Raw genomic sequence first — 19,015 nt, forward strand, 5'->3', positions numbered from 1 at the left:
CCTCAACAGAGATGAATCCCCATTACAAGTAGAGAAGGGCAGCACTTTTCAGCCTAAGGTACCCCCAGCACTCTGCAAGACAGAAACAAGCAGAAGCACCAGACTCTTCCATCACCACTTGGCAAAAGAAGTCCTGCAGAACACAACATCTGCCCCACATGAGCTTGTCAGAAGGGTAAGAGGTCCAAGGAGGGAGCCTCGGGCTAGGCATATCTACTTTTTGTGTGGTGCATGCATTCAAGACAACATGGTCCAAACATGGAGTGAGGAGGTTCTAGTAGAGCAGAAAATCATGCCCTCTGCTCTATCTACACTCTCTCTCTCTCTCTCTCTCTCTCTCTCTCTCTCTCCCCCAAATACTGTCCACCCTGGACAGCAAAAGTCAATATCAACCACTTGAAGCAAAGAGCACTGGGTGCCTCAGGTGTCTCACCTGAACTAGGCCTATGGTGAGATGGAGTGAAAAGGCCACTGTAGGTGACGAGACATGAAGAATGCATGAGGCAGGATCTGACATGCTGGCTGAGTTGAGCCACACTTCACCCTGCTGTCCTACAAACTAAGTAAGCCTTCACCTAATGTGCTGGGACTATTAAATAAAAGAGGAGCTCACAATCAGGTGAGTGTACAAATGAAATAGGAGTTTGCAATCAGGTTCTTTCTGTTCAGGGAGGGAAACCAGCTTACCATCTCGTAGACAGACAGAGATGATGAAACCAGGGGGAGGGTCTCCCTATGACTGAGGCAATCAGGATCCCAAACTGGTCCTCACCACTGAGCAGGAGAGCTCCAATTACTTGGAGCTGAGCAGAGATGCAGAGGGCTGATCTTGGGCTAAAATGGCAATGGCAGGATTATGGGTAGTGGGAGTATGAATGTTCCCTGTAAAAGTATTTCATCCTTGATGTATGTCTGAAGATTTTTATAATAATATGCATTCGCATCTGCAAAGGATAGGGGAAGACATAGTGACAGTAGTTCCTATGGAAATCCTTAAGGTCCTCAGGTTCTGCTCAATGTACTGTGATGGATCAACAAATCAGCCCCTCCCTTGCCACTGAGTCCTCCATCCTTCAACTACCAGCTCAGCCATCTGGTGTGTGTAGAGCCTTCTCCCAGGCCTATGGTTCCTGGACTTCTGTAAGATTGTCCTATATTCTGAAACTATGTCCTTAATGTTAGCATTAAAATGTCATTTGTAAGGTTAAATTATGGGGAGAACAGATAATAGAGCTTTTTTTTTTAAATGCTTACATTTGGGAAAATTCTTTAAAGGTCAGCAACCCTGGTTTAATATCTAAACTTCTTTCTGGTATATAAAAACCAGATCTGGAAACTTCCAATATAATGGAATGTGTGGACTTGGATTCCTACAGCCATGGCCAGGAACTCCAGTTTCCCTATCAACTGGTTATTGGTCCTTGAGCAAATATTTTTCATTTTTATCACAGGGAAGGCCTCAATTTTCACATCCTTAAAAGAAAATTGACATTTCAAAGCATTAAACTTAATTGAATTCTGATTTTTTTTAAGAGAGACAGAAAAGACTTTGGGAGTACAATTGAGGACATCTGAATGTGGACTAGATTTATTTTTATTTTTATTGGTGCATTACAATTATAAGTAACCATGGGATTCATTTTTACATATTTCTACATGCACACAATAGAACAACATAATTTGGTCAATTCCCCTTGATACTGGTCTTGGAAATCAGAATCAGGTCCTCATTCCCCTGGAACTGAAGATTAAACACCCAAGAAACCCAAGAAATGCTGAGGCAAGCATAGAAAAGCATAGAAAGCAAGTTTCATTTAAGAGACAGAACAGAAATAGCAGCTTCTCCAGAGAGAAGTCAGGGCCCAGAGCTGAGTGCTTCCCAGAGCAGGAGGGGTGTGCCCTGGCCCTTTATAGATCTCAGATTTCCTCTCCCCCTCCCCCACCTTCTCTTTCTACCCTGAGTAGTGCCCATAGGTTTGAAAGAGCAGCCCCAGGGGCTAATTGTGTTGGAAAGTGCAGATCCCAGAGTGGAGAGCAGCTGGTAGTTGGGGGGTGGGCATGGAGATATTAGCAACCCATTTCCTTTTCTTTGATAATTAGCCCTCATCTTTCCAACCAGATCATTCACTATCTACTCATTTATTATCTACACGAACTACCTGTCCTTTGCCCCAGTCTCACCCTTTCTGGGCTAGATTTTAAATGATATTGAATTATTATTAGTTTTCTCAGGTGTGAAAATCGTATTGTAATTATTTGATATAAGGTACTTATTCTTAAAAGATACATGCTAAAGTATTTAGAGGAGAAGTTTTATGATGCCTGCAATTTCCTTTCAAACAGTTCAGGGTGGGGGAACAGAGCAAAAAATTCATTCAGCAAAATGTTAACAATTGTTGAATCTAGATAACATATAGGTGTTCACAATATTCTTCTCTTAAAACATCTCATTTGCTGACTTCTTGACTAGATTAAGATGATATATCTGGGAAAATTCTGTGCATGGAAGGCCAGAGCTGGGTCCCAGTCAGTCACTATTCAGGACCTCCACCTGTCCCAAAATGAGTAGCAGAAGAGATTCTTGGTGACAGCCTATCCAGGAGCTTTCTCACCTCTAGGATATTCTAAATTTTCAAGCTCACTCATAAGCTTGCCATGGTGTTTCTGGGATCTCAAATAATGTGGTTTGAATGCTTTTTTCCCCTTCAAAATTCACATTCCAAATGAATCCCCAAGTACAACAGTCTCAAGAGGTGTGGCCTTTGGGAATTGATTAACAACTTTACAGAATCTTCATCTTGGACTTCTCAGCCTCTAGACCTGTGAGATAGTGAAAGCATGGTTTCCTGGATCCTGGAATCTTCCACAAACTCTGAGAAGTTTCAGCCCATCTTATTTCCTTTGCATTCTCAACTCTTTCAAAATGCATCCCTGAAAACTGCAGAACCATCTTCTTCCCCTGCCCCACCACCCATCAGAGGGAGCCAGAGAAGGCAAGAGAAGAGATAGAAGAGAAGCTCCCGACCTAGATCAGGACTCTATGAACAGGTGTTACTCAGAGCTGCGTACTTGGCCCCACTTCTCTACCAGAGTATAAACTCATTGAAGGAATAATTAGTATACATTTTATCAAGATTGCCTTCAAGTGTCTAGGACAGCGTCTTGCACAATAAAGAACAAATATTATACATGGTAAATATTTTTACAATGTATTGATGAATGGTTCAATGTGTAAACAGATGTATGGATTAGTGGGTGGGTGGGTGGATGGATGGATAGATGAAGTGATCTGTCAGTCCTATAAATTAGATTAAAATGGAATTTAGCTTTGCATGGTCCCAACTTAGAGTTTGACATGACTTCCCTATACAAATGTGGAGATTTGGATTACCCTATCTATACAAATGTTGGAGGCTAAAATATATTTCTCTTTCAGTGTGGGAAAACACTGAATTGAATTTCTCAGTTTTCACCCAGTTCATGTGTGGATATGGCCTCTGATTTTTTGTCCAGGAAGGGTAGGTAAAAAAGAAACTTTCCTCCTGAAGGAGGGACAAATAAGGCATGGGTGCCCAGGCAGCAACCTTGTCTCACCTCCAGCCACTGTCTCTGCACACAGAGCACAAGCCACAAACTAAGTGGATCTGTCATGGAATGTGGTCTTTTGGAACACCTTGCACTAAGATGCTGCCAAATTCATTGAGTCTCTATTGAAGAAAAGCAACAGAGAAGTTTATCAGATTCCATATTAGAAAATCCACAAAGCTCCCAGAGTTGGGCATCCCCAGGGCTTGTAGCCTTATTGCTTTATTGAAACACATATCTAGAGTCATATCACTGTGTGTTATCTGGTTCTGTCCAGCTTCAGTGGAGGAAGCAAAGGGGAAATGGGGGGGGGGGTGAGAAAGAAGTCAAAGAATATGAGAGAGGGAGCCAGAGAAGGCAAGAGAAGAGAAGAAATGAATGGGAGGGGAAGATGGTCTCAAAGCATGGAAAGAGGGAGAAAGAACTCTTAGGCCTGCCAGGCACTCTTAGGTGTCAGAGGGTAAGATCAGTCGTGTCTTCATATGACTCTTCCAGAACAAAGTTAGTATGCTTTGGGGGAGCCCCCAGATGGGAACTATTAACTTTACTCAATAATCCAGATGGTTATTCAGACTGTGAAGGAAATTCACATCTTCTTAGAATGCCTGTGCTATGCTGTAGATTCAATAAACTTTGAGGACCTCATGAAGAAGGTACTAGCATTCCTGTCTAAAGATAAGAAATTGGGACTTGATGAGGTCAGCTGATTATCCAAGGTGCCAGCTAGTAAGTGGCAATGTTAGAATGCATTTCCATTCAATCCCACTGCAAACCACTACACTGACAAACTAGTACCATGTCTGCAGCTCACTGTAGCCCAACTATAAAGTTGACTTGATGGGAATTAGATAATTCCCTCAAGATGCAACCCCACAGCTATTTTTATGATTTAAAAAAGGATAGTATTTTGAAACACTTAAATGATACCATGTTCAGGGAACAAGAGATGTGCAAGTCTTGCCCAATCCAAGAACACTGAGGACCTAGACAGTAACAATAGAAAACAGAAACTAAAATATCACTTCCAACACAGGGACAACGTCAGAACCCACAAAGTAGATGTCTAACAAATCTGACTCTGATGTTCAACTTAAGGTTGAGCCCAAGGTGGTCCTTCAACTGCTTTCTGTGGCACAAAGCAAATCTATGCCACACAGCAAGACTTCCTAGGTCACAAAGCAAATCCAGTAGCAAATGACATGAAATTTTCCTTTGAAGACATTTCCCAGCTTATAAGCAAAGAAGATGATAAAATTAGAATGGCACCATGTTGTAATTCCTCATGAATTAATGTGCCTAGGCTATGAGTATCAGTGGCTATTAATCATGAAAGAGAAACAACCAGATATCATGTGTCTTCTATCAGAAATCACATAGCACCCAAGAAGTAGTCTTGCCAATAAATCTTTCCTAAACCTGGTAGAGCCTCTAGATATACTAACAGTCAATACAAAAGACAAAGAACATGTAACCAATCCCAAGAGGATGCTCACAGCACAATAGGTTGTGGGAAACTCTACAGGAAAGATAACCAGATTTCTTCAACAACTAAATAATATGAATAAAAAAGAGAGCTTTAAAAGACCTCAGCCAATCTCAAAAGATGAACCTCGTTTGGATCATAATTCAAACAAACTGTAAAAATAGATCACACTTATTAAATATTCATGGAAATTTGAACACTGGCTACTGATGTTGAAGAAATTATTATTCAAGTCTTAGATGTGATAATTACATGTTGGTAATTTTTAAAAATCCTTATCATTTTCCTGGTTATTTGTTTCAAAAGCATCCTGGAGAAACAGAAGAAACAAGAGTGGTTATGGATGACAGTTGAAGAAGTCAGTAGATGTGTACACAAAGAACGAGAGCTTCTTCTCTAGCTTTGTGTAAGTTTGACAACTTTCATAACAAAAAGATTTTTTAATTCAGAAAAAAAGGAAGTCTTCCACTTTTTCATGTCTTGCTCTCTTAGTATATGGTTGACCTACATAAATTTGTCTGACTCAGTTGAATTAATTCATCTTAATTCTTCCCCCAGAAAAAGTGATACACAAAAATATTTCTAAATACAAATACTTGATGAGGCAAATTTTCTATTCATATCATCTTTATGGTTCTCCCCTCATTAGCACCTCCTACTCCTGTCCTCAACACCTGTTGCACATCTTTTTAAATACCTATCTTCCCATAAAGAGAAGCGATTGCTAAATGGCCCCCTAAACTCTTCTCCTGAATGATATTCCCCAATCTAGGATCAATGCAATTGGAAGTATATCTGTGTCACACTGAATAACAGTGGTAAATGAAGACTGATCAGAAATAAGGGAGATGCACACATCCTTGTCTATTAGGCCAACCTGTATCTTCACTCTGTGCTGTGTATCCTCCCTAGCTGTGCTCCTTGGATTTAGGGTGACCCACCTCATGAGGTTTCCATGAAGAATGAGGTAATATATGCAAATACTGAAAAGAGATGCATGCCTAGAGAATGTCGCAAGGGGACAAGATTCCTCCCCATTGTAAACAGAGGTTGGCAGAGGAAATGGAAATAGGATTCAGTCATGATTAAAAAAAAAAAAGACCCATATGAGACATGATGTTCAATGTACAGGTACCAAGGTGCCAAGGTGACAGAAAAAGAAATCTACTTTGAATATTGCTGAGTAGGAACTACAGGAAATCTTTCTAGACTCACAAAGTAGATTACTAGGTCCCAGGGTGTGGAGCCACAGGTGTGTTGTTGACTTGATGTTTCCATACACCTGTCTACATTTCAAACCTGGCCAACCGGCACTGACCATGGATACCTCTGTTCCCCTCTGCTCAGTCTCACCAATGTGACCCATCGTTGGCCTTCCTTCCTGTGATACTTGTGGGAGCCAGGTGGCATTTTTTCTTCACATAACCTATTTGTATCTAAAAATCTCATGCATGGTTCTCAGACATGAAAAAATGTTTTAAATGAAAAAAGGATCCACAACATCAGTTTCTAGAGATCAAAAGCTACTGACATGAACTAGCCACACACAGTCTTTGTTCTTGCCACACCCAAAACTGGGTTTTGGAATCTGCACATTTTCTTCTGTCCATCAGCAGAGATGATGGTTCTTCCCTAGGACTTATCTGCATGGGGTAGCACATGGGTTTCTAGGCAAGAGAAAAAAATAGAGATGAAGAAAAGAAGGCTAGCTTGATTGGTGTCTTTTTCTAACTTACCATACAGGGACAAAGTGATTGCAGGGAAAAATCTTTCATTAACACCCTGTGAGGCTCCACACACAGGCTGGGCTGCCGGGAGGCCCAGGTGAAAAGGTGGCACAGAATGTGGGCCCCGTTTCTTCCTGGCACAGGGCCCACTTTAATTCAGGAAAACAATACTATATGCCATAGAGTAGAGTCCCTCTGGGAGGATTGCCATTTGGAAAGCTCTGGGAAGCAGTAGCTGGAGTGAAAATTGGGACTGTAAAGAAGGGCAGGGAGAAAGAGGTGTCTCTCTGAAACAACAACCAGAAAGGGCTCAGCCAAGAGACAAGAGCACAAGAAAATGTGTGGGCTGATTGAGAGCACATCTGACATCCCCAAGGATGTCTAACGCATAAGAGGAAGGATGAGATTCTCCCTTCAGCATGGGAATGATCAGCCACCAGTGTGGAAACTCATAACACTGAAGCTATCTTATTGTGTGTGAATAATTCTCCTGGTGGTCATTCCGAGCACACATGGATATGAGGTGAGGCATCATCTTAGGTATTGAGCTATGGTCCCAAGGACAGAGCCCCTTGCAGGAAAGACAAAGTTTCTATTTGACCATGGAAACCTGCTATTACCATGCAGAGGAAACCTATAATCTAAAGCTGAATTAATAGCATAGGCAACAAAAAATTTGAAATTCAGAAAAGGTCAAGGTCAGTATGTGCTCAGAGCTCCAGGGAGGCATCTGAGAAAAGATGCATTTGTTCTTTCCCTGAATATTTATGGATCACCTCCCAGGAGTGTGCCAGGCATTGCTCTGAGCTCTGGAGACACAGAGAAAAGTCAGAGCTGTCCTCAAGAATCTCAGAGCCTTAAAAGGAGGGACAACCATGACCTTGGGGCAATTGCTTGGATGCAGGTCTATACAGGGGTTATGGGGCCCAAGAGGGGACCATTCAGTCTTCCCAGATGGGAGAGCAAATGCAAAGTCTTCACAAGGTGAAGGTTACCCAAAGCTTAAAGCAAAGGAGCAGGAACAGTCCAGGCCAAGGGCAGAAGGATCAAAGATACTGAACTATGAATAGAAGATCTGGCGGGGAGTGAGAGGCTGGGTTACAAACACTGGTGAGTGACAGACCCACAGGTCCCTGAGCCACGATATGAGAGAAAATGTCAGAAATGACAATGGGACTCCTAGCTTTGGGGAAAGAGAAAATTGATAATGTTGCTCAGTCAGAGGGAAGGTTTGGAAAGGAACCCAGAACATCAGAAGCAAGAAGACCCTGTTCTGGTACCACTTCTGCAGCCTCCAGCCATTCTGTCACTTCCTCTGAGTTCCATCTCTCCCTCTGTTAAGCAGGAACCACATGACTTCTGTCTTTTCTCACTCCATGAGAAAAAAACCCAGTGAAATGTGGGAGTTGGGAGAGTCCCATGCTAATTCCAGGAACCTTACAAGTACTAGGGCAGCTCATTGCCATGAACACTCAGAGACAACCTGGTAGGTGCTGAGAAGCATCAAATAAACAAAAGAACTCTTTCAATAACCATTCACTCGGAATTGTATCCACGAGTGCCCAGCCGCTCTTCTCTAGGTGGAAACCAAATCTAGCTGATTTATTTTAAGTGAAAGTTACATGAGTCATCACCAAGTATAGATTTAAGCTTTAAGAACTAATGAAAGGAAAAAATTGCAAATGTGCCCAAACCACAATCCAAATGAAGCTTTGTCCTTGAACAAGCGTAATTTAGGATTGTCGTCTATGGGCCTGATAATGAAAAGAAGACTTTATCCAGACCTTCTCCAAATAATAAAAATTGATTTTTGACCAAGGCCAATCTATTGTTCCAGATCATTAACTTTGGAGAATAAATCATTTTCTGATGCAGTAAAACTGCTTTCTGAGGGTTTGATGTTTCATGCAGCTGGTAATGCAGAACCGAGTCTCTTTGGTCTGAAAGCAGCTCTGGGGCAGACAAAGCAGCCTCCTTTTGCTGATTCTTTGGGCTTCCTTTTAGGCATCTGAATTCCAGTGAGACCTGGATGCTTCAGCTTTCTCATCCTGAAGCCTGAATTTCAGTTTCAGGTATGTGTCTGCCCGCCCCTCCAGGTCAGCCTGGAGACATTAAAGATGGAGCTAGCCCCAGAACAGTTCACCCAAGGGGTCAAAGTTATGCCAATGAAACCCAGAGACCAGACCAGGGAGCAAGCCCCATGGTGCTCATTCTGAATCACAAATCTAAAATGCCATAAGCAAGCCTTACTACTATCAGCACATCAAAACTATAAGACATTCAGGGAAAATACATTCTTCTCCCTCATGTCATGAGTACACATGATCTGCTTCCATTTCTTATTCTAAACAGTAAAGGTCTTTCTATACTTTCTCCACCCAGTCCTGGAAGCTTCTCCCACCACACTGGGAAGCAGAAAGAGGAAACACTAACAGGTATTTAAAGTCTACTAACAACCCACTGGACTAGAACCACTTCACCTGCCATCTCACTGACTCGCCACAGGGGTATGAGGTATCCTTGAAACTTGTACTGATTGGAACGCTGAGACTCCACAAGCCATGGCACCTATCTCCAGACCACATATTTCTAAGTATGGAGTCACTGTTAAAACCCAGGCCTCAGAAGCCACAGCCTCTATTCTTCCCTCTAGCCCAGATGGAATCCTAGGAGACGGCACTTGCAGTCTCCTTCTAGAGACCAGGGTGGGAGTCACCCCACCAGGAGAGAGTGCACCAGGCATAATGGGATCACTCATTACAGGACTCCTAGGGAAGTTCTTGTCACAGAGCCACCTGGCCAAGGGCTTTATGAGACAAGGTCAGTGGACAGGGACCCAAATGCAGAGGGGTGATGGGATAAGTTAGACTGTCTGCCACAGGAGAATGGAGCTGAGTGGCCCCTATGTCAACACTATCCTATCTGAAGCCCCAGTCTCTTGTGTGACTAAGTTTGGCCAAAGTGTCTCCCTGGATCTCAAGGTTCAAACAACACCACAGAGTAAGCCTCAGGACTAAAGTCACTATAATCCCATGAACTTCCTCTCTCACATAGTTGAGGCCTGATTAACCACACAAGTACAGAGCAACCCTGAGATAGCCATACAAACTCAGGGTCACGGGTGGCAGCTGAAACATTTAATCACTGGTCGGACACCAGACCAACCAAGCAGAATAGAATCACTCCAAATTATATCCAAGAGTGCCTGGCCACTCTTCTCTAGGTCTAAAGCCTGATCAAGCTGATTTATTTTAAGTGAGAGTTACTCAAGTTGTTTCACTGTATACAGATTTAAGCTTTAAGAACTAATAAAAGTAAAAGACTAGGAATGGATCCACCATGTGACCCAGTTATCCTGTGATAAACACTCCTTGGTATTTATCCAAAAGAATTAAAATCAGCATATTGTAGTGATACAATCATAATGTTTACAGCAGCTCAATTCACAATAGCCAAGTTACAGAGCCAACCTAGGTGCCTCTCAACAGATTAATGTGGTACATAACACAATAGTGTTCTACCCGGCCATAAAGAATAATAAAATTATGTCGTTTGCCGGTAAGTGGATGGTATTGGAGCATAATATGCTGGGTGAAATAAGCCAGGTGCAGAATGCCAAGGGTTGAATGTTTTTGCTTACATGTGGAAGCTAGAGAGAAATTAGAAACTTTTCAAAAAGGGGGAGAGTGTCATGAACACAGAAGGGAGAACAGCGGAAGTGAATACAGGAAGGGAAATGAAGAGAGGGAGGAGGGATAGAAAGGGGAGGAAGAACAAAAGGAAATCAACCCAACTCTGTCATGTGCGTGTATGAACAGATCACAATGCATTGCACTTTGATGTATAATTGTAGCACAACAATTTTTAAATTAAATAAATAAAAAAAGAACTAATGAAAGGGGGGAAACTGTAAATGTATCCAAACCACAGTCTAAATAAAGATTTGCCCATGGGAACACATGGGGATCCAGTTACCCAGTGCCCTCATGGCACTAGGACCATGGCTGGCTGCATCTGGTATGAACCTGAGGTTAACAGCTAGGGAGATTCTTTTTCTGAAATTCAGAATTAAGAGACAGAGAATCTGGCCTCTCAATAAGGAAAGAGGAAACTGGAACCCTGGTGACAAGTATGTGACATTATATGGCTTCAGAAGCAAATAAAGACCAATTTCAAAGAAAGACGATGCTGTCAGTGAGGAGGCAGAGGTGACAGCCAAGATCTTCTCCTTGGCCTGTGGGCCAGTGGTTCCTGCCCCCTCCTCAGCCTCGCTGCAGTTCTATCCCTTAGAGTTCATGAAACAACACTTCACCCTGATTTATAAGCAATCTCCCTTTGTTTGTGCCTGAAGAGCAGAGATTATACCCTAGAACTCAGACTGGAAAACAAAATGGTCTTCTTATTTCCATCTCTCTCCTCATCCTTGAAATTCCCCTTCCTGCTAATGAAGCAGCTCTCCCTGCCTCCACACCTGTTCAGGTACATGTGCACTGGGGGAGGAGGCAGTCTTAATACAGAGTTAAAAGTCAGAATCCATTTTGAGGTGAATGAATGTTCAGTATGCAACGCCCACTCACCCACCCCACCCCCACTTTCTGCCCCAGGTCACCTGGTTGGAGAGTCCCTGTGGCTGACTATGGTGGGAAGCCTCAGATGGGCCTTGAGGTCTTCGTTGGCTTCTGAGCGGTGATTTAAATACCTTGCTCATCCTGGCCCCGAAGTCCTCATCTGATACCTGATACCGTTGTTGGCTTCATAGGCCTGCTGCCTCTCAGCCTCCTCCTGCACATCTTCACAGCCTGTTGGGGACCAGGGGACATTTCCAACTCTTAACTCTCCTTAATCACCCCATTTTTGTCACATGTCCTTGTGCCATAGCCAGTCTGGTGGGCCAGAGATAAAGCAGAATTGGAGTTACAGACCAGTACTTTTGGCTTCCCTAGAGCAGCCCATGTTATTCTCATTTCTGCTCCAATGCTGTGATAGTCATCCACCAGGCCACAGAGAATGGGTGCTGAGTTCCTTGAGGTCCCGGTTAGAGGTCCCCCCAAATTCCTGCATCAAAACCACCAAGCCCCCTTTCCATTGTGGAGGACTGGAACAGCCTTGCATCTGTTCTCCTTCAGGCCCACCTGATGGGTGTCCTTGTCCTAGAAACCCACCTTTCTTATTCCCTGGACCTCTGAGTCTCATGGTCCAGCTTAGAGTCAAACTCAGCACAGACAGAAAAACTGGTTTCACCGAAGGGAAATTGCCAGAGGAAGCGTTTTAAAAATATCACCCCTCTTTTCATTTAAATAGGTTTGAGTTGCTTTCTGCTACTTGTGTGATTTTTAACAGATGCAAGATGATTGGACAAGAAGCTCCTATTCAGATATTTCCAGTAATATTCCTTGAGGGCCATAGCCTCACGAAGCCCTCAGGAATGAGTGTGCTGGACAGAGGGGCTCAATTTTTGATACCATCTGTCCTGTGACTACCAGAGCAAAGGATGTACTCTGGGATGGCCTGCACACATGCCCTTCCTCAGGTGGACCTGGCCTCCAGGCAGCAGGGTCAAAGGAGCCATGCCTGAGTCAAGCCCAACTTCTTTCAGTTCACTAAGGGTTTAATCAAGAATCCTGATGTGGGACCTGGCTCAGAGTGTTCATAATCACAACCTTCCTTTGTCTTATCCCCTAGAGAGGGGAGTCTTATTTCAGAATCCATGTGATAGACAGGGCTGACACCTTGCCCACTTGCCCAGTCCTCTCTGTCCAGGTCTAAGCTTGTTCTTCAGGAGCCAACCCACCCACCCCTACATGCTCCTGCCTGCTCCATCGTCACAGCTTCTGCTGCAGTCACAGCCCTGGCACTTCGTGCTGGGTAGAGAGGAGAACCGAAGCAGGATCCATCCAGCCAAGCCTTGACCACAGCAAAGTTCATGCTTCCTGCCTATGGGGTCAGAACTTGCTCCTGTTTCCAGCTCCAACACTACAGAGGTCTGCTCACCCCATTCCACCTCCAAGTCCATCCCTGCAAGCAATCCTGAGGCTTCTACTATTTGTAGCTGAGGACACAGGAGGCAGGCACAGAAAGTCTCTGCAGGTCCTTAGGTCCATTGGCATGTGTCAACCTTTCCCAGCCTCACTTCTCTCCAGACCCCACACACAGAGACTCCTTTTACTGAGACCCTATTCACCCCAAAGGTTGATCTTGGGAGGGAGGAGATTATTGACAGCTCACTGTCCCCCTCAGTGAGCAGGAAAGCAGCAGTCAGTGTGTCCCCAGGATGGGGCTGCAGGGAAGGGATTGGGAGGGAGGAATAGGGACACAGACTCCTTCACATTGGCTATGTGAGGTCACGAGCTGAGCTGACTTCCTACAAATGCATCTCCATCTGGGACTGAATATCCTTTAATTGAGTTTAATATCTGGATTCTAAAATGTATTACCATCTAAAAAGTCATCTTTAATAATTTCATACCATAATCTTCAAAATTTAATAAGCCCTCCAGAGAAAATTAATAAAAATGCAACCTAACTTTAAAAGTAAAATATAGTGGTATAATATCTTTAGATATTAAAAGACCGCTGTTCCCATGTGTCCCTGTCCCATGACCCTTTCTCTGCTTTTCAGGGAAACTTGGCTTCTCCTAGCACCTCCTGCAGGGAGGAGTGGGGGAGGTCAGACCAGAACAAAGTTAAATTCTTAACTTTGAGCTCAATTTCAAGAGCAGGGTGCTTAAATGACAGCAAGTTTTCCTATGAATGTCAAATAATTTATTTGTCTTGGAAAATTGGGATCTAGAACTCTGAAGAGTTTGAGTCCTAAGGTGGGGAGGCGAGTACATAGTAGGATTGAGAAACAGGGTCACCAGCAGGACCTGAAAGTGAGACATGGAATGGATGTCACCTGGATCCCTTTTTATGGACTAAAAGGGTTGGGGGGGGGACCTGAAAGCAGAGAGCAACAGGCTATCCCAGTTTCTGCCTTCTGGAAGAGAATTGCCTGGCTGGCTCCCAGCACCACCGGAGCCCAGGAGTAGAGCTGGTAGCAACAGGTTTATTAGGAGTCTTGGCTTAAAACTACAGGGAAGTTTAAGCTTTCCCTCTAGAGGTTAGATAATTGAATCTGTTGAAATCAGTTGGTAATGGACAGATTAACAGGGAAAATTCCATAACAGATTTATTTGATTACAGTTTTACATGACATGAGATCCTTCACATTGAAGAGTCAAAGACCCAAGTTTACCTTGGGTGAACTTCTAAGCTTAGGTTTGATGAAGCACAGACAGAGAATGTAGATCTGTGACTGGACAAAAAGAGTATGAGCTGAAAGAAAGGAGACGCTGTCTGGGGAAGCCCCACAAGACCTGCTTGTTCAGATTCTTCTTGGCCCCTCAGTGGTAGCATTTCTGCCTCTCAGAGACAGCAGAACTGTTGCTGGAATGAGGGTCTTATGGTCTACAATCAAAGGAAGTCAGAGGATTTCTTTACGACCAACTTCTACACAGAAAGGTAGCAGAAAGTTAAAAGCAGTATTTTTAGGTTTTATGACTGGCTTGGGGGAAGGGGGTTCTGTTTTCTATGACCTGCCTTGGGGAAGAGGAATTTCTAGTTTTTATGGCTTGCCTTGGGGGAGAATGAGGAGTCAGACAGAAGGACAGGAGAAGGTCAAGAAGAAACTTTGTTTTTCAGGTTGGTTTGGAGGGCTTTGCTTCAGGGTGTCCTTTTCTGAGCCCCAATGAAATAAAGACCAAAGGGAAAAATGGGTTTATTGGCAGGGTATTAGATGGAGCCCAAGGAATAGATGGAAGGGGCACATGGTAGGCACTTCTCAGGAGAGGTTAGCCTGGAGACCTCTGCCTTTGGCCTCTGTCCTTGTAGATGTCACACTGAGTGCCTGCAACGGAGGCAGTTCATGGTCTTGATGCCGCCTTCAGGGTAGCACAGGAAGAGAGAAGGCCATCATCCTTGCACTGCTGGCCCTCTGAGACCCAGCTCATCCACCCTTGAGCCCAGCCCACTCCTCAACTGGCAGGACTAGGCCCTACCCTGCAGTGACTCTGGCAGACACATGGCCTCAGAATCCTCAGCCACTGTCTGCATTCATACCCAAGCATGTAGAAACTGTTTTGGGATATTTTTCCAGGTTCCACTGGAGCTGAGAGAGACTAGGGTGGGTGAGCATAAGCTATCTTGGGCCCTTTCTAACTCCAAAGGATAGGTCATACCTTTGCTACTAAGAATCCAAGCCTCTTCCCTATTTGGGGGAATGCCAAGCTCTGCCTCTGAAGCCATGGAGTAGTATGGCAGTGAGGGAGCTGGGTAGATAAGCAGTTTCTCCACATGCTAGCCTTAGTGGACATGTGAACAAGTATGGCCAATCAGATGCTCCCAGCGGGGGAGTTAACTCTCAAGGGAGTGATGCAGCAGCTCAGGGCCAGATACTCCATGGCAGCCATGGTGGGATAGAGCAGCAATCTGGTGGCAACAATGCCCATGGCCAAGGTGAAGAGGGCTCCATGAGATCTTGCTGAACCCTGTCTTCTCAGGACTGGCCCCAGCCTTATCCTGAAGCCTTCTTGCAACACTGGGACAACACCAAACTCACACAGAAAACCAACACCCTGAGATAGAGACAAGAGGAGGGGAAGGGTCATGTCTGAATTTGCCTGCATATTTAACTAAATCAACAATGTTTTTAAACCAGAAAAAAACTGAATTACCAAGATTGATGCTGATGGGCAACTGGCAAGTTGTGCATGCACGGTTAATGGGTGACTGGTGGGTGATTTCCTTTGAGGAAAAAGAGCACTCCAGTTCAGTGACACCAAAAAATGAGATTATTTTGTCTGGTGTAGATAGGGACAGTAAAAATGTAAATGTAAAGCTCCTCCACGTAATGACCTAGAGAGCAAAGCTATTGCACATCTGGGCAGGGTGGACATCTGTGACCAGGTCCCAGAAGGACACAGAAGCTCAGTCTTGCACCCCATGGGTCTTCAGAGTAAGCCATGCCCAATGCTGACCAATAGGCCTGGACCCTCTACACGGGTAGAAAGGATTTCTTGACCCTTTCTGATAGGGACAAGCCTTCCCTGGAAGCCCCACCATTTGCTTCAGAGTTAGTTTGGAGGAAAGAACAAGAATAGCATCTTTTTATTTCCTTAAACCTTGCCTTTTCTAACCTCCACCACCCCAGGTCTTGCTGCTGATCTTCAGAGAACTGTGTTCTCTTCCCTGCACTGAGATGACTTTGGTTGGCTCTGTGCCTCTGGGATCACTCTCCCATGTGTCATACCACACCTGTTCCCAGGCTGGACCTCTGGGACCAGCCTGCATTCATGCAAGGGTGGTGAGACAAACAGACGGTATCTCAGGTTGGATAAAAGGAGTAGGGGCTTCAACCCAATGATGCTGAACAACAGCAAAAGCCTCACTATAGCCAGGATGGGTGGCTTTGCCTCTGCAAGGAGTAGTGTAGGCAATTTGAGGTGAAGAAAAGAGGACCATATAACCTTCCAACACCCTTCACTAGATTCCCAGTCAAAAGAAGATAGGAAAAGTAGAGATAGGTCACGTGAATCAGAGATCCCTATCTTAAAGAGTGTCTTTCTTAATAGTACCATTGTGTGTGTGGCCTAGGAAGAAGAGCAACCCAACTATCTAGTTAGAACTTGGGGGTAACGATGATTTCAATAGTCCCTAAATGATGTTCCCAAGCTCTCAGGATGAGGAATGAGAGCAAAACACAGTCTTCCTTCCCTACTCACAAATCATCCCCAACAGAGCCTGATCCTTCCTCCTGAGCAGGCACAGCCAAAGAGCACAAGAAAAGTGCAGGCCTCTCACTGCCAAAAGGAGACTTCTGTGGATTGACTATGGTCTCAATTTGTCCCCTGATACTTCATGGACTAGAATATTGGTCCCTAGGGTGGGGCATTGAGAGGCCTAGTCAAAGGTAATCACACCCTTGTAAAGGATCAATGCAGATCTCAAGTTCTGATTAGTTCCAGTGAGGACAGGTTTCTATAAAGGAGCCTGGCATTGCCCTGAGTCCCTCTTCAACTGCTCCTACATTGTGATGACATCCACTGCAAGGCCCTATCCATGCCAAGCAGATTCTGACACCATACTCTTGAACCTCCAGAACTATGAACTAAATAAACCTCCTTCCTTTGCAAATTATCTAGCCTCACCTATTCTATCATAGCAACAAAAGATGGACTAATTACAGAGCCCATCCCTGTCCTTCCATTATAAAGTGGTAAAACACACTGTTGAGTGGCATTCTTACAATTGCCTAAGAATTAATAATTAGGGCCCTTGCCAAAAAATAACCCCTTGATTTAAATGAAGGTGGAAATTGAAAGTATAAATTTGAATTAAGTTTTAATATCCAAGAGAGGACCTGAAAGCTATTGAATCTTACCAAGATGACTCAAGTGGGCAAGGATAAAAGAAATGACTGGGGAAAAATAAAACTTCTCACCCCTCTATGTTGAGCCTCCTCAATCAGCCAGTTATGGGAGGGCTCAGCTCACTTATTCATTCCTTGAAGCCCCAGATTAGCTGCTCCCTGTCATCACTTCCTTGAGAAACAGAGGCTAAACAAACCCCATGCCACCCTTTTCTCATCTTCTGAGCAGGAGAGAAAGATAATAAGAGAGGAAGAGGAAAGGAACTCACATTGGATTGACTTAGAGTTTCCCACACGTTATTCCTGTTATCCAGGTAACCCATTCAACAGATGGCAAAACTGAGACTTTCTGAAGCAGTTAAACCCAGCGTTATGAAATTTACAACCAAATTGTCTGACAAAGCCAAACTCCTTCCTCTATGCCACACACAGGCTCCTGTCTGAACATGAACCACTGTCCTTTCTCCTCTTTATTCTCCCCTAATTCATGTCACTCAAAACAGGCCCTTCCCTGCAGAGCCTGTGTTTTTCCTGAATACTTTCTGGAATATTGGAAATCAAGCCAAACAGCTGAAGTCCTGCTCCTACTTTCTATCCCCCACAGGGAAGATGGCCATGAAGATGCATATAATTTTCATGAGCCACAACTCTGGCCTTACTGGACAGTGCCTGCATCATTTGAATACATGCCGACAGGAAAAAAAGATGAAAATCTTCTGTAAAACATGTCACCATGTTTTTACAGGCAAGGCTCCCTGCATTTAGTCAGACAGCCTGAAGGCTGTGGTCCCTAGAAGGAATTTCTTCCAGGATAACTTGGCCAGATTTTATACAGCTCATTTCCTCTCTCAAACTGTCTCCTTCCCAGTCTGCAAAAGGCTCAGCTGACAGGGGAGTCGCATCTTACCCATTCATTTATTCATTCACTCATTCCTTGGGTCAGTATTTGCATGACCCCCAAAGGTACTAATTCCAGTTTAGGCTGAGGAGATGCTGGTAATAGGGTGACACAGAGCTCTAGGGCCACAACATAAGGAAACAACACTCAAATTTCAGAAGCCAGGAAAAGCCTGAGCAGGGAAGGTGGACTGAGACTTAGCACACAGACACGAGTTAACTGGGAAAATGTCTGTGTGTACACTCTCACTGTGCTTTGAGGAGTAATCAGGGTGAGGCATGCAGCTTTTGCTCAAATTCAAACATGGCTTCTACAAAAAAAAAAAAAATGGGATAAGAGGAATAGATTTACCCTTCAGCCTGAAACAACAACAACAAAAAAAAAAAAAAAAAAAAAGGAAAGAAAAGAGTGGTTTTCAAGATCCTGTGGCCCGACTTTGAAGGATGGAGATGGAACGGACAAGGTACCTTCCTGCCTCGGGAGAGCTCAGTGGCTGTGGTGCAGAAAGGAGAGCCCAGCAGGTGCAGGAAGACCAAGTAACTGGCGTCCTCAAGACGAGTGCAATGAGGACAGAGCAGCACAGAAGAGAGTCCTGGAGATGTGCAGATGGTCCCTGCAGGTACCCAGCAGGATTGATCTGTGCATGTATGTGCAAGGAAACTGTGTGAGGCTTGGGAACAGGGCAATGCCTTAAAGGATTAGAGGGAGCAGCACCCAGGGGGCCAGAATTCGTTCCCATTCCCAAGATCATACTGGAAATCCACCATCATGACATGTGGGTCACATTTACAGTGGTCTCTGATTTGACCTCCAGGCATGAGATCCCTATGAGCCCTATCAGTCAAGATCTTCCTCTCCATGGACAGCATTCTTGTGCTCTGTGATAGCCCTTATTCTCCTACCTTCACTATTCCCAT

This window comes from Marmota flaviventris, chromosome 4 (assembly GCF_047511675.1).
Source record: "Marmota flaviventris isolate mMarFla1 chromosome 4, mMarFla1.hap1, whole genome shotgun sequence".
Classification (NCBI taxonomy): Eukaryota; Metazoa; Chordata; class Mammalia; order Rodentia; family Sciuridae; genus Marmota; species Marmota flaviventris.